The following is a 16,471-nucleotide window of genomic DNA, read 5'->3' as shown; positions in this document are numbered from 1 at the left end:
GAAGAGTGATAGGTAGCTACTTAATTGGAACAATTAAAGAATGCCTCTTTGAGGATGTTCAGCTGGAATTTGATGGTGTGAAGAAGCTATCATGTGAAGATCAGTGGATGAGCATTACAGAAAGCAGAAATAGCTTGTACACAAGTGCCAATATCAGCAGGTACTTGGAAGTTTAAAAAAAAAGATCTGTAGGTTGAATGAAAAAGGCAAAATTGTACAAAATGACATTTAAGATGGAGGCAGGGGCCAAATCATGTAGGGCTATACAAATGTGGGTGAGGAGATCAGGTTTTACTCAGTGTGACAAAATTCAGAACTCACTAGAGGTGGTAAAATACAATTTTTATTTTTAAAAGATCGTACTGGCTTTTATATAGAAGATAGCTTTCCAGGGGCACCTGAGTGGCTCAGTTGGTTGAGCATCCAACTCTTGATTTCAGCTCAGGTCATGATCTCAGCATCCTGATAGGTAGCCTTACCTTGGGCTCCGTGCTCAGCAGGGAGACTGCTTCTCTTCCTCCCCCTCTGCCCCTCCTCCCCTCCCTACTCATGCTCTCTAGAATAAATAAGTCTTCAAAAAAAAAAATTGCTTGGGGATCCCTGGGTGGCTCAGCGGTTTGGCGCCTGCCTTTGGCCCTGGGCGCAATCCTGGAGTCCCAGGACCTAGTCCCACATCAGGCTCCCAGCGTGGAGCCTGCTTCTCCCTCTGCCTGTGTCTCTGCCTCTCTATCATGAATAAATAAATAAATAATTTTTAAAAAAATAAAAAAATAGCTTACAGGGGACAGGGTGAAATCAGGAAGGTCAGTTAGGAGGCCACTACAGGGGCTCAAGTGATAGTAAGTAGCCTTAACGTCAGGCATCAATCCTTTGCGTGCATATAGTTCATTAAATCCACAAAAAGTCCCCCACAGAGGTATATGAAATTACACAAAGACCAGGACTTGGTATGACTGACCCAGATACTTAAGAAGTGGGCAGGACAGCTGGGCTGAGTGACTTGCAAAGAGAAGACCAAGTCCTCAAAGTCAACAGAGATTTGAAGGCATGGCCAGGTTAGCAGTGACAGCAAGGTGTGGTCAATTGATTGGTCTACCCTGGGAGAAGCTCCATCAGTTTTTCTATAAATGGTAAGCATTCAAAGGTGGCAGCCCAAAGCAGCTAGCCCAGCCACATTCTAGTTAAAGGGATCTGGCCACAGGGTCAGGGGTAAAATATTTTTAACTTGAGCCTGGGGCAGCAGTGTTCAAACTCTTTGGGATGAGTCCTAGGGGGCTCAGGGATTTCAGGGAACTCAGGATGAAAACTAGGCCTTTTCTGGGGGTCTTGATGGCAAAACAGAACAACCAGTGGAAGCCCTTTTCCCACCTACCTTCCTGAAACTTCCCTTCCCATGACAAAGACCTAAAATCTACAGATAAGGCCATGGTGCACCTTTGATACCTTTCCCTTTCACTGCTTCAATTTTCACAAAAACTTCAGCTTCCTGCTGAGGCCAACATTTAAATGTTAAATGAGTGACACCAACTAAATGTGAACCAAAGTTAACTACTGAGGGAGTCCATATCTACTATATTAGGTGCTGAGTAAAGTTACCATGCCCTCCAAGTCACAAAGTTGGAGTTAACTGTTAATGTCTTTTCTTTCTCTCCCCCCCCTTCCTCCACTACTCTCTTTCCTTTCATACTCTCCCCCTCTTTCCTTAAGCCAACAGTGAGTCAATCATGTTAGAAAAAACTTTCTTTCAATTTAAAATTCCAGATATTATACCTGTTTAAATGGATCTGGAGAAATGAAGAGAGAGGGGTTGGGTAAATTCTGGGGTCTACCTTGAAATCTATTTTTGCTCACATTTAAACAATGTAAACTCTGAGTTTAAAAAATTCTCACAAAAGACAACAACCTTCAAGCACTCCAAGTAATATTTGTTCCTTCCAGCAATAAGCAAAGGATAGAAATAAAGTCGAAGAGAACACAGGCTGGCAAGCCAAAGATCAAGGCTGTACTCAATTATTTGTGAAAACTTGAGCAAATCTCCTAAATCCTCTAGACCTTTGCTTCCTGATTTATTTAACAAGGGAGCCAGACCAGAGTGCTCCCTAAATTCAATTCAGTGCCAGGAATTTGGAAGATGAAGTGAAAAGACACTAAACCACTAAGGAAAAGGTTTTCTTCTTCAGTAAAACTGCAGAAACAACCAAGAATAAAAAAGGAGTACTGTTTTAGGACCAAATCCAACTCTTTGATGTAGGATGGTTTATGAACTGGAACCACATACATGTTCTCACAATCTCACTGGTCTCAATCCAGACCCTCTAACAAAGCAAACAGAGTTGTTTCCTCATACAAATGATTCCACTGAATCGTGGCAGCTCTTCTTCTCCCACTACATCCACTTTCTAGGAACCTTTCCTCTTGAATCATGGAGTTCTGGGAACTCATGACTTCATCAGCAAACACTGTGATTTCCTTGCATGTAGGCCCTCATAAGGTTGAAGATTTCAACCTTAAACTGTAACCCACCTGAGGTGAAGCAGACCCTAAGACAAGCCCATTAGCCCTGGAGGATGCCTTCTGCCTCACACTGGCCACAAACAGTCCTCAGAAAAACATACTAGATTAATGCAAAGCATACCACAGGAAAGCACTATAATTTTTGACAACTACCAACAGAGAAGGTGACTGTGAATCAGGAATTTTGTTTCATTTCTGGCTTCCCCATTTTTCTTAGCATGCATTCATACTTGTAGTGTTATCAGTAAAAACAGAGTAAACTTAGTGTTACTACAGTAACACTCGTAGTGTTATCAGAGTAAAACCATTCATTATACTCTGTTTTTGTTGGTTCTTTCCAAATAAAATGGAACAAAACAGAAAGACTTCGCATAGATAAAGTATAATTCAGAAGAAAAGTGGAAGCAGCATGAAAGCATACATAGTAGCAGTTAAAGAAAAGAGGCCCTAGAGCCATACACTGCCTGGGCCTGAATCCCAGATCTGCTACTATTAGCTTGGATAATTCATGTAACTTCTCTGTGACTCAGTTTCCTCATGGAGGTAACAACAGTACTCCTCATGTGGAAGAGTGCCTGACCCTGAGTTAGAGCCACTTATGTGTTCATGATCACCATCTCCATCACCATCATCATCATGATTTCTTAAAATTGAATGCAAACTTGTGTTTCTACCTTTGGAAAGAATTATATCAGAATTATGCCAAGTAAGGTACAAGAACTCCTGAAGCTTAGGTAGTTGAAGAGGTAGATCCCCTTGAGCAGATGGAGAAAAGAGCCAATTAGAGCATGAATAAATGCAGCCAAGGAGAACTGAGAGAATTGCACAAGTGTACAAATGCTTTAAAATATCTAAATTACAGGAAAATGGGCTGTGGGAATTTACCTAACTTAATTAAGAAAACTAGAATAAAAACTAATGTACAGGTGGAAAATCACAAAGTATGTCATAAAGATGAGTTCCTACTCATCACTGTCAACTGGTAAGATAAGTGACATACTGACCACCATACCACCTGGATTAAATAGGAGAAAATCATAGAAGACAATCTATCAGAAATAGCAGGATGTCACAAGTGAATATTTGGGGAGAAAATGAGTGCAATCTGAGGAGAAAGGAATGTTCTTCCCTTGTATATGGCAAGACTGCATTTTTGTTGTCCTTTGCCAGGTGATTCATCACATGCTCCAAGAGATACAGCATGACTGTTAACACTCTTCCTATATAGGAAAGGCTGCTGATGTTTATAGACTGGTAAACATATCTACAGGCTGGGCTCTATGTTGTTATGTTAGCAATTTTTCACAAGCTTTGATTAGTAGCTGGTTGACTTTAGCCAGCTGTGGAAGAGGTCAACAGGATGGAGAAGAGGCAAGATGGTGGAAGTGTAGAGGTCCTAGTTTCATCTGCTCCCCTTAATTTAGCTAGATAACTATCAAATCATCCTGAACACCTATGAATTCAATCTGAAATATAAGAAAAGAATGAACTGAATTCTAAAATAGAAAAACAGCCATTTTTTGTAAGGTAGGAGTGCAGAAAAGAAAAAAAGGAGGGGATATATTGGAAGCTAAATGGTGGGGGTAGGGAGGATGCATAAGCCGCCTACCAGAAAGCAATATAGCCCTGGAGTGCAAAACTGGGACCTTTAGAAATCTACTCCAGTGAGACTTCCCTGCCTGAAAGGTGCTCAGTGGTGAAGTGGGGCAGAATCCCAGAGGGGACAGTGGGATCTCAAGATCCCCGGAGTCACAGAAAGAATAGGTGTGTCTGAGCCAGCATAATTATCAAGGACTGGAGAGGGGAAACTGGTTTAGACCAGAAAGCCTAGCATGGGACTCCCAGCTTGGTTCACATAAACCAGGAACCCTGGCTGACAGGGTGACCACTCTGTGTTGGGTCCCTGCAAAGGACTAGACTGCAGCAACACTGCCTTCCTGAGGGACAGGCAGAGCAGATGTGCACGTGACAGGGTGAACGCTCTCCCTACTAGGGCACTGCAAAAAAGTGCACAAATAAGTGTTCCTCTGCCTTCCCCCAAGAGGAACGAAGTGGCCGCACACTATAGGATTGGAGCCTGCAGAGTCTGGCATGCCCATTTTTATTTTCACCCTCTAAAGCGGTACGGAAAGCCTTCAGGGAAGGAAAGTCACACACAGCAAACAGCTTACACTGGGCCTGGCCCCCCTGGCAAAGGACGGTACAAATCCTCCCAGGCACAGACACCTGAGAATCAGCACAGCAGGCCCCCTCTGGAAGACCAGCTGAAAGAACAGATGAACCACAAGTTTATTGACTGAAAAGGATTGTAAAACTCCAATGCTAGGAGAAAATAGTATTTAGAACTCAAACTTTTCTTATGATTTTTCTCTCAGCTTAAAATTTTCCAATTTTCCCCATGTCAACTAGTTTCTTATTTTATCAATTCTTTGTTTTTAAGTCTTTTTTAACCTTCATTTTTATTTTTTTTTTACACTCACATTTTAGAGATACAGTATTCATTTTTGGCTTCCTTTCATTATATTCAATTTTATTTTTTGTATGTATGTTTTACTTTTTTATAATTTTGGACTTTAGTGTCTTCTAACACACAAGCCAAAATATACTCAGAACCAAGTGAATCACCTTATTTTGTCCACTCTGTAAGATTATATTCTCTCACCCCACCTCTCTCTTTTTTTCATTTTTCTTTGTCCTTGTCTTTTTTGGTTTTGGACATCTTTGGATTTGTCTAGTGTATATTTTGCTTAGCATGGTTGATATTTTTGATAGTGCTCACTTGTTCATCCATTCTTCTCAGGACAAAATGACTCAAAGGAGGAATTCACCACAAAAGAAAGAACCAGAGGTAATAATATTCTCTGCCACAGATCTAATCGACATGGATATAAGTAAAATGTCAGAGATGGAATTCAGGTTAACAATTATAAAGTTACTAGCTGGGCTTTGAAAAAAGCATAAAAGATACTGGGGAATCTCTTAGTGCAGAAATGAGATCTAATTGGGCCAAAATTAAAAATGCTTTAACTGATATACAGTCTAAATTGGATGCTCTAACAGCTAGGGTAAATGAGGCAGAAGAGAGAGTAAGTGACACAGAAGATAAGTTGATGAAGGAAGGAAGCTGAGGAAAAAAAAGAAACTAAATGGACCATGCAGAGGCTTTGAGAAATCAGCAATGCAGTAAAACAAAGCAATATCAGAATTACTGAGGTGCCTGAGGGCAAAGAAAGAGAAAGAGGACCAAAAAGTATATTTGAGCAAATCATAGCTTAGAACTTCTCTAATCTGGGGAAGGAAACAGGCATTCATGTCCAAGAGGTAGAGAGAGCCTCTCCCCAAATCAATAAAAACAGATCAACACCCTGACATATAATAGTGAAGATTGCAAATTTCAGAGATAAAGAGAAAATCCTGAAAGCAGCTTGAGGCAAGAGGTTCCTTACCTACAGAGTAAGGAAAGAGTAGGAACATCAGACTGGCATCAGACGTATCCACAGAGACCTGGCAGGCCAGAAAGGACTGGCAGGATATATTCCAGGTACTATATGAGAAAAACATGCAGCCAAGAATACGTTATCTAGCAAGGCTTTCAATCACAATGGAAGGAGAGATAGAGAGCTTCCAGGACAGACAGAAGCTAAAAGAATATGTGACCACCAAGCCAGCCCTGCAAGAAATATTAAGGATCCTGTAAGCAAAGAAAAAGCCCAAGAGTAACATAAACTGGAAAAAAAACCCAGAGACAAACTACAGAAACAGGGACTTTACAGGTAATACAAAGGCATCTTATCTTTTAAGAGTTAGTTTGAATGTAAATGGACTAAATGCTTCAATCAAAAGACACAGGGTATCAGGCTGGATAAAAAAGCAAGACCCATCCATATGCTGTCTACAAGAGACTCATTTTAGACTAAAGACATCTCCAGACTGAAAGTGAGGGGGTGGAAAACCATTTATCATGCCAATGGACCTTGAAAGAAAACTGGAGTATCAATCCTCATATCAGACAAATAGATTTTAAACCAAAGACTATATGCTAAGAGATGAAAAAAGACACTATATCATACTTAAAGGGTCTATCCAACAAGAAGATCTAACAATTATACATATATGCTCCTAGTTATGGAGCAGCTAATTCTATCAACCAATTAATAAGTGAAGTAAAGAAACATTGATAACAATACAAGAATAGTATGGAATTTCAACACCCCACTCAAAGCAATAGACAGATTATCTAGGCAGAAGATCAACAAGGAAACAAGAGCTCTGAATGACACACTGGACCAGATGGACTTCACAGATATATACAGAGCATTCTATCCTAAAGCAACAGAATACACATTCTTCTCGAGTGCACATGGAACATTCTCCAGAACAGATCACATACTGGGTCACAAATCAGATCTTAACCAATACCAAAAGACTGTGATTATTCCCTGCATATTTTCAGGCCACAATATTTTGAAAGTTGAACTCAATCGCAAGAGAAAATGTGGAAGGAATTCAAACATTTGGAGGTTAAAGAACATCCTACTAAAGAATGAATGGGTCAACTAGAAAATTAAAGAAGAATTTAAAAAATGCATAGAAATAAATGAAAATAAAAACACAACTCCTCAAAACCTTTGGGATACAGCAAAGGTGGTCCTAAGAGGGAAGTACATTGCAGTACAAGCCTCTCTCAAAAAATTAGAAAAATCTCAAATACAGAAGCTAACCACACACTTATAGGAGCTGGAGAAAGAACAGAAAATAAAGCCTAAACCAAGCAGGAGAAGAGAAATAATAAACAGAGCAGAACTCAATGAAACAGAAATTGGAAGAACAGTAGAACAGAAGAACAGATCAACAAAACTAGTGGCTGGTTCTTTAAAAGAATTAGTAAGATCGATAAACTCCTAGACAGATATATCAAAAAGGAAAAAAAAAGACTCAAATTAATAAAATCATGAATGAAAGAGATCACAACCAACACCAAGGGAATATAAACAATTATCAAAACATTATGAGCAACCATATGCCAACAAATTAGGTAATCTGGAAGAAAGGGATTCATTCCTGGAAACTTATAAACTACCAAAACTGAAACAGGAAGAAATAGAAAATCTGAACAGATCCATAACCAAAAGTAAATTGAAGCAGTAATAAAAAATGTTCGAACAAACAAGAGTCCAGGGCCAGATGGCTTCCCAGGGGAATTCTACCAAACATTTAACGAAAAAATAATACCTATTGTACTGAAGTGGTTCCAAAAAATAGAAATGGAAGGAAAATTTCCAAACTTGTTCTATGATGCCAGCATTACCTTGATCCCAAAACCAGACAAGGACCTCACCAAAAAGGAGAATTACAGACCAACATCCCAGGAGATCACAGATGCCAAAATACTCACCAAGATACTAGCCAATAGTATCCAACAGTACATTTAAAAGATTATTCACCACGGCCCAGTGAAATTTATTTCTGAGTTGCAAGGGTGGTTCAAATTTGCAAATCAACCAATGTGATACATCACAGTAATAAGAGAAAGGACAAGAGCTATATGATCCTCTCAATTGATACAGAAAAAGCATTTGACAAAGTTACAGTATCCTTTCTCAATGAAAACTCTCCACAGTATAGGGAGAGAAGGAACATACCTCAATATCATAAAAGCCATTTACAAAAAGCCCACAGCAAAAATCATTCTCAATGGGGGAAAACTGAGAACTTTTCCTCTAAGATCAGGAACATGACAAGGATATCCACTCTCACCACAGTAGTTCAGCATAGTACTAGAAGTCCTAGTCTCACCAATCAGATAACAAAAAGAAATCAAAGGCATTCAGTTTGGTAAAGAAGAAGTCAAATTCTCACTTTGCAGGTGATATGACACTTTATGTGAAAAACCCTAAAGACTCCACCCCAAAATTGCTAGAACTCATACAGCAATTCAGCAACATGGCAGGATATGAAATCAATGTCCAGAAATCAGTGGCATTTCTATACACTAACAATGAGACTGAAGAAAGAGAAATTAAGGAATTGCTCCCATTACAAGTGTACCAAAAATCATAAGATACCTAGGAACAAACCTAAGCAAAGAGGCAAAGGATCTATACTCAGAAAACTATGGAACACTTATAAAAGAAATTGCAGACATAAAAAGATGGAAAAACATTCCATGCTCATGGATTAGAAGATTAAATATTGTGAAAATGTCTATGCTACCCAGAGCAATCTACACATTCAATGCAATCCTTATCAAAATACCATGGACATTTTTCACAGAGTTGGAACAAATAATCTTCAAATTTCTACAGAACCAGAAAAGACCCTGAATAGCCACAGGAATGTTGAAAAGAAAACCAAAGCTGGTAGCACCACAATGCCCAACTTCAAGCTATATTACAAAGCTGTTATCATCAAGACACCATGGTAATGGCACAAGAACAGACACATAGATCAATGGAACAGAATAAAGAACCCAGAAAATGGACCCTCAACTCTATGGTCAACCGATATTCCCAAAGCAAGAAATAATATCTAGTGGAAAATAAAATAGTCTCTTCAATAAATGGTGATAGAAAAAATGGACAGCCACATATAGAATAATGAAACTAGATCATTTTCTTATACCATACAGAAAGATAAACTCAAAATGGATAAAAGACATAAATGTAGATTATTCACCATGACCAAGTGGGATTTATCCCCAGGATGCAAGGTTGGTTCAATACTTGTAAAGCAATCAATGTGATTGATCATATCAGCAAAAGAAAAAACAAGAACCATATGATCCTCTCAATAGATACAGAGAAAGCATTTGACAAAATCCAGCATCCATTCCTGATCAAAACTCTTCAGAGTGTAGGGATAGAGGGAACATTCCTCAGCATCTTAAAAGCCATCTACGAAAAGCCCACAGAAAATTATCATTCTCAATGGGGAAACACTGGGAGCCTTTCCCCTAAGATCAGGAACATAACAGGGATGTCCACTCTCCCCACTGCTATTCAACATAGTACTAGAAGTCCTAGCCTCAGCACTCAGGCAACAACAACAAAAAATAAATAAAAGGCATTCAAATTGGCAAAGAAAAAAAAACAAAAAAACAAAAAACAAATTGGCAAAGAAGTCACACTCTCCCTCTTCACAGATGACATGATACTGTACATAGAAAACCCAAAAGACTCCACCCCAAAATTGCTAGAACTCATACAGCAATTTGGCAGTGTGGCAGGATACAAAAATCAATGCCCAGAAGTCAGTGGCATTTCTATACACTAACAATGAGACTGAAGAAAGAGAAATTAAGGAGTTAATCCCATTTACAATTGCACCCAAAAACGTAAGATACCTAGGAAGAAACCTAACCAAAGAGGTAAAGGATCTATACCCTAAAAACTACAGAACACTTCTGAAAGAAATTGAGGAAGACACAAAGAGATGGAAAAATATTCCATGCTCCTGGATTGGAAGAATTAATATTGTGAAAATGTCAATGCTACCCAGGTCAATTTACACATTTAATGCAATCTCTATCAAAATACCATGGACTTTCTTCAGAGAGTTGGAACAAATCATCTTAAGATTTGTGTGGCATCAGAAAAGACCCCGAATAGCCAGGGCAATATTAAAAAAGAAAACCATAGCTGGGGGCATCACAATGCCAGATTTCAGGTTGCACTACAAAGCTGTGGTCATCAAGACAGTGTGGTACTGGCACAAAAACCGACACACAGATCAATGGAACAGAGTAGAGAATCCAGAAGTGGACCCTCAACTTCATGGTCAACTAATATTAGACAAAGCAGGAAAGACTATCCCCTGGAAAAAGGACAGTCTCTTCAATAAATGGTGCTGGGAAAATTGGACAGTCACATGCAGAAGAATGAAACTGGACCATTCTCTTACACCATACACCAAGATAAACTCAAAATGGATGAAAGATCTACATGTGAGACAGATCCCATCAAAATCCTAGAGAAGAACACAGGCAACACCCTTTTTGACTTGGCCACAGTAACTTCTTGCAAGATACATCCATGAAGGCAAGAGAAACAAAAGCAAAAATGAATTATTGGGACTTCATCAAGGTAAGAAGCTTTTGCACAGCAATAGAACAGTCAACAAAACTAAAAGACAACCTACAGAATGGGAGAAGATATTTGCAAGTGACGTATCAGATAAAGGGCTAGTATCCAAGTTCTATAAAGAACTTATTAAAACTGAACAGCAAAGAAACAAACAATCCAATCATGAAATGGGCAGAAGACATGAACAATTTCTCCAAAGATGACATAGACATGGCCAACAAGCACATGAGAAAATGCTCCGCATCACTGGCCATCAGGGAAATACAAATCAAAACCACAATGAGACACCACCTTACACCAGTGAGAATGGGGAAAATTAACAAGACAGGAAACAATAAATGTTGGAGAGGATGTGGAGAAAGGGGAACCCTCTTACACTGCTGGTGGGAATGTGAACTGGTACAGCCACACTGGAAAACTGTGTGGAGGTTCCTCAAAGAGTTAAAAATAGATCTGCCCTATGACCCAGCAATTGCACTGCCGGGGATTTACCCCAAAGATACAGATGCAGTGAAATGGCAGGACACCTGCACCCTAATGTTTATAGCAGCAATGTCCACAATAGCCAAACTGTGGAAGGAGCCTCGGTGTCCATTGAAAGATGAATGGGTAAAGAAGATGTGGTATATGTATACAATGAAATATTACTCAGCCATTAGAAACGAGAAATACCCACCATTTGCTTCGACGTGGATGGAACTGGAGGGTATTATGCTGAGTGAAATAAGTCAATCAGAGAAGGACAAACATTATATGGTCTCATTCATTTGGGGAATATAAAAATTAGTGAAAGGGAATAAAGGGAAAGGAGAGAAAATGAATGAAAATAACAGTGAGGGTGACAAAACATGAGAGACACCTAACTCTGGGAAATGAACAAGGGGTAGTGGAAGGGGATGTGGGCGGGGGGTTAGGGTGACTGGGTGATGGGCACTGAGGGGACACTTGGCAGGATGAGCACCGGCTGTTATGCTATATGTTGGCAAACTGAACTCCAATAAAAAATATTTTTAAAAAAAGACGTAAATGTGAGACAGGAATCCATCAAAATACTAGAGGAGACCACAACCTCTTTGACCTTGGTTGTAGCAACTTCTTGCAAGACACTTCTCCAAAGGCAAGGGAAACAAAAGCAAAAATAAGCTATTGGGACTTCATCAAGATTAAAAGCTTCTGCACAGCAAAGGAAACAGTCAACACAACTAAAAGGCAACCTACAGAATGGGAGAAGATAGTTGCAAATATTTTATCAGATAAAGGGCTAGTATTCACAATCTATAAAGAATTTACCAAATGCAATACCCAAAAAACAAATAATCCAGTCAAGAAATGGGCAGAAGACATGAAGAGACATTTCGCCAAAGACCAACAGTGGCTAACAGATACATGAAAAAATGCTCCACATCATTTGCCATCAGGAAAATACAAATCAAAACCACAATGAGATACTACCTCATACCAGTCAGAATGGCTAAACTTACAAGACAGGAAACAACAAATGTTGGTGAGAATGTGGAGAAAGGGGAAGCCTCTTACACTGTTTGTGGGAATGCAAGCTGGTACAGCTACTCTGGAAAATGGTATGGTTTCCCAAGAAGTTAAAAATAGAGCTACCCTACAACCCAGCAATTGCACTAATGGGTATTTGGATATAAATGTAGTGATCCACAGAGGCACCTTCACCTCAATGTTCGCAGCAGCAATGTCCACAATAACCAAAATGTGGAAAAAGTCAAGATGTTCACTGATAGATGGATAAAGATGTGAGATATATACATATATTACACACACACACACACACACACACACTGGAATATTACTCAGCCATCAGAAAGGATGCTTACCATTTACACTGACACGGATGGAACTGGAGGGTATTATGCTGAGGGAAATAAATCAATCAGAGAAAGACAATTATCATATGGTTTCATTCATATGTGGAATATAAGCAGCAGCACAGAGGATCATAGGGTAAGTGAGGGAAAACTGGAAAGTCATCAGAGAGGGAGAGTAATCCTGAGAAATACTTAACTACAAGAAACAAACTGAGGGTTGATGGAGGCGAAGTGGGTAGGGGAAAGGGGCAATTTGGTGATGGGCATTAAGGAGACCGTGTAATGTGATGAGTACCGGGTGTTATACACAACTGATAAATCACTGCACACTACATCTGAAACTATGTAGGTACTTTATATTGGCGAACTGAATTTAAATTAAAAAAAAAAAGAAAAAAGAAAAGGTCAGCAGGAGACAGTAATCACAGACACTAGCCCTGTGATAGCATCTCTCATGGCTACTTATTTACTGATTTAATTCTCTTGACCCTTATTCTTGAGACACTCATTTCTGCTGGAAGAGGGACAAAGTTCTCTCATTTTCTTCCACACATGCTGCATGCACTTGAGCTTAGGAAGGGGAGGCTTGCCAAAGTATCCAGTTTGTCATGCATGGCTGAATTATGGGCAATTTTTCTCCTACTGACTCTCTGGCATTTTTAAATTATCTATGAAAAATAGGGGAACCCGGGTGCCTCAGTCAGTTAAGCACTCAACTCGATCTCAGCTCAGGTCTTGAATTAGGGCTGCGAGTTTAAGTCCCATGTTGAGCTCTATGCTGGGCGCAGAGCATACTTTTGTGATATTAAAAAAACTACAAGTCTGTTTCCTTAGGCCAACCTACTTCACACCTAAACAATCTCTAAGATACATGGAGGTACAACAGAGATAAATGTGGAGGGCAGAACTGAGTTTTGTGTGATTTTATTTTAATTTCTAAAGGGAGTTGACAAGACTCACAGGATTATTAAGAGGATTAAAGGACAAAATCTTTTTGAAAATGACTACTCACATACCTGGTATATGGTATGTTAGGATTTGCTTCCAAAAGATGGGTTTAGTGTGCAATCTGAAAAGACTGAACATTCAAAAGGCCGATGTCACTGTCTTCAGTGCCGGCACCAACCAGCCTTCCAACAAACTAATATTCCCCAGGAATGGGCTAATCATTTATCCAAGAACAAAGAAAGGACCTCATTCATCTGGCTTACACATGCTTACAGAAAGATATATTCAATGGCAGCATATTGGCCTCATTCTAACTGATCCTCAGATCCGACAATAATGGGTGCTTACCATATTCTTTAATGCAGAAAAAAAGTACAATCTAGCTGTGTCTTAGGCACCATCCAGAAGGATTTGTTGTCCTTGTTTTGTGAAGTACTCTTATTTAAAATGCCATTACCTTGCAAGGTTCTCAAGCCCAGGCTCATGATCACATGTTCTAAAATGGATCTAATCTTCTCTTCCTAAGTGAGAAAAGTACGTTAAGCAGAGTAAGAACTTGAAACTGAGTAAGAGTTTATCTAAAATAAGACTCAGGCATGACTTTGCTAAAATAACTACAAAGTACTTTTTTTTTTAAAGATAAAAATAGATACAATAAAGGTAATTCATCTTCTGTTATTTTTCAACCACCCTTCCAAATATTATAATCAAATAAAAATTTGTCCAAATAGTAAATTACATAGCCATACCTCACTAAAGGGGGCAAGGCAGTACCAGTCTAACATATGGTTAGAAGGTACCAAGCTAGATATTTCTTGTGAACATCATTTATTGCTATCTCAAGTGACAATATAATCTAAAAACTTTGGAAAGTTCTTTCACACTCATTATTTTGTTTGATTTCTAATCTACCCTTATAGTTTGGGTTCTATTGACATCCTATTTTACAAATGAATTAAAGCTCAGAAAGGTGAAGTGACTTGCTTAAATCACATAAATAGTAAGTCAAACAGTTTTTGGAACTCCAAATCCTTATCTTTTAGTTCAAAAGTTACTGAGGTACAATCCTTGCACCCATTCCAATTGACTATTTATCTGAACTATTCATTAAATACATTATCTCACATTGCTCAAATCTTCATGTATATTGTACATGTACTATAATTCTAATTATGTATTTATTGAGAACACATCATAAAGTTCTTTGCATTCTCCATACATCTTAGCCACCTGAGAATCATAAAAGGCAATACATTTGTAAGTGTGTTGGTTGACTTGTAACACACCTACAGAATCACTACTTTCTGAACACCCAGGCTTTGAGGAGCTGAAGATAAAGATGCCAACTAGATAAACTTACTACTCTCCTGTTAGGGAGAACTTAAGGCTACTCCATTTGAAGCTGTCCAGCAGATGCCACCTGCCTTTATAGGTACATTTCACAGGTGTGTCACTTGACATGCATGTGCTTCGCTTTTTCCGTACACACTACTGATAATGCATCATTCTTACAACAGCCTCCACAGATTTACACAGACTCCTATTTGCCTTTGTTTTGACACTCAAAGTTTCTCTTTGTTAATTACTAAAAGTCATTTTGCCATCATAATGTCATTTCTGTGGATCCCCATAGGCATAATTTGTTCTGAAAACACTGGAATGAATCAGTTCTCTTGTATATAGGGCAAGACTGGGAGTTTCAAAAAACAAAGTGCTTGATTAACACTCAAGTCTGAATAAAAAGCCGGTGATGATGGTATAAGCTGTTCCTCAATAGTTTGTCTAATTTGGCTAAATATAACCATAAGTTGAACTTGCCCAGGACATGCTACTTAACTTTCCTCAATTTTCTCATCGGTAAAAGTGAAATAATAATGGTACCTACCTTCACAAGGTTGTTGTAGGAATTAAATAAGATAATGCAAAAAAAAAAAAATTAGAAAATGCTTTATACATGGTAGACACTCATTAAATTTTAGTTATTACTAAAACTTTGCCAAATACTTCCACTTGAGTCAGTTGAGCTCAGATATTTACATATCATATGTAATTTCATTACATATAATGAAATTTAGGGCTGGAAGGGACTTCGGAATCTACCTGCTCCAGAGAAATTTGAGAGATTTGCCTGGGATCAATTTTTTATGACAGAGCCAAGATAAGATCTGGTCTCCTGACTACAATTTTGTTTTGTAGGAACATCTTGTTTAGAAGGGTGTTTGACACAATAAAGACACTGTATACCTGATTCTACACAAATCAAAGTTGATTTACTTTCATTAGTTTTCATTTCTTCTGAATATCCATCCTTTTAAGTAGATAGAACACAACCAACTGTCATCACTGTTAAATTCTGTCCTGAGTACAAAAGGAAACAAGCCCAAATATTAAATAAAAGCTCTTCGCAGCCTAGAGGTAGGACTCCAGTCTGAAAATAGTTCTATTTTGCTCACCAGTCTAATGATATTGTCAGTTGTTTTTTAATTAAGTCGTCCTTAACTGCTACACTGCAGGAATTTTAAGAGCTAACAGAAATGCTTGTTGTGTTTCAATGTTCTTTATAGTGAAATACTTTGAACTGGTTCTCTTTTAAAAGGCTTAGATAAGGGCATTTTAGAAAACAGCCTAAAAGTGTTTTTCCACGTAATGAGAGTCTAGAAATTCCTGCAAGTTTCCAGGCCCTCCAGGCCCTGAAAGTTAAATTCTCATTCTTCCAAAGTAAGTCACTGAGTTTCTTTTTCTGTGAACTAGAAATCATGACCCTTGTAGCCCAGGGGAGATATAGAGGAGTCTTGTGACAAAGGTACTACCCAAATGGATGGTGGCAATTTCCAAAAACAATTGTAAAGGTGGATGTCTTTTATAATTTTTTTCTTTTCTGAATCAAATCAGTATTCGATGTAGAGTAGATATGCCATCCTAGCTTCTCTTCTACCCCTATGAAGGTTCACTTGAGATACCTCTTGACCAAAATAGATAAACTGAATCAAAATCAGCATATTGCCATTACCCTGGGAAACAAAAAAGAGATATTATCTTCTTCTGGGAAAAGAGTCTGACTGAAACAGTTATGTGAATTCCCAGCAGACCAAC

The 16,471-nt window shown here is 38.6% G+C and overlaps 1 protein-coding gene across 11 annotated transcripts in view; it reads right to left on the bottom strand.

Annotated features, from left to right (window-relative positions):
• TMEM108 (transmembrane protein 108) overlaps positions 1-16,471 on the bottom strand; it is a 640,726-nt gene that overhangs the window by 207,212 nt on the left and 417,043 nt on the right. The gene's annotated exons all lie outside the window — the stretch shown is intronic.

This window comes from Vulpes vulpes, chromosome 11, assembly GCF_048418805.1.
Source record: "Vulpes vulpes isolate BD-2025 chromosome 11, VulVul3, whole genome shotgun sequence".
In the NCBI taxonomy this organism is placed as follows: domain Eukaryota; kingdom Metazoa; phylum Chordata; class Mammalia; order Carnivora; family Canidae; genus Vulpes; species Vulpes vulpes.
This window is presented reverse-complemented; position numbering and strand designations above follow the sequence as displayed.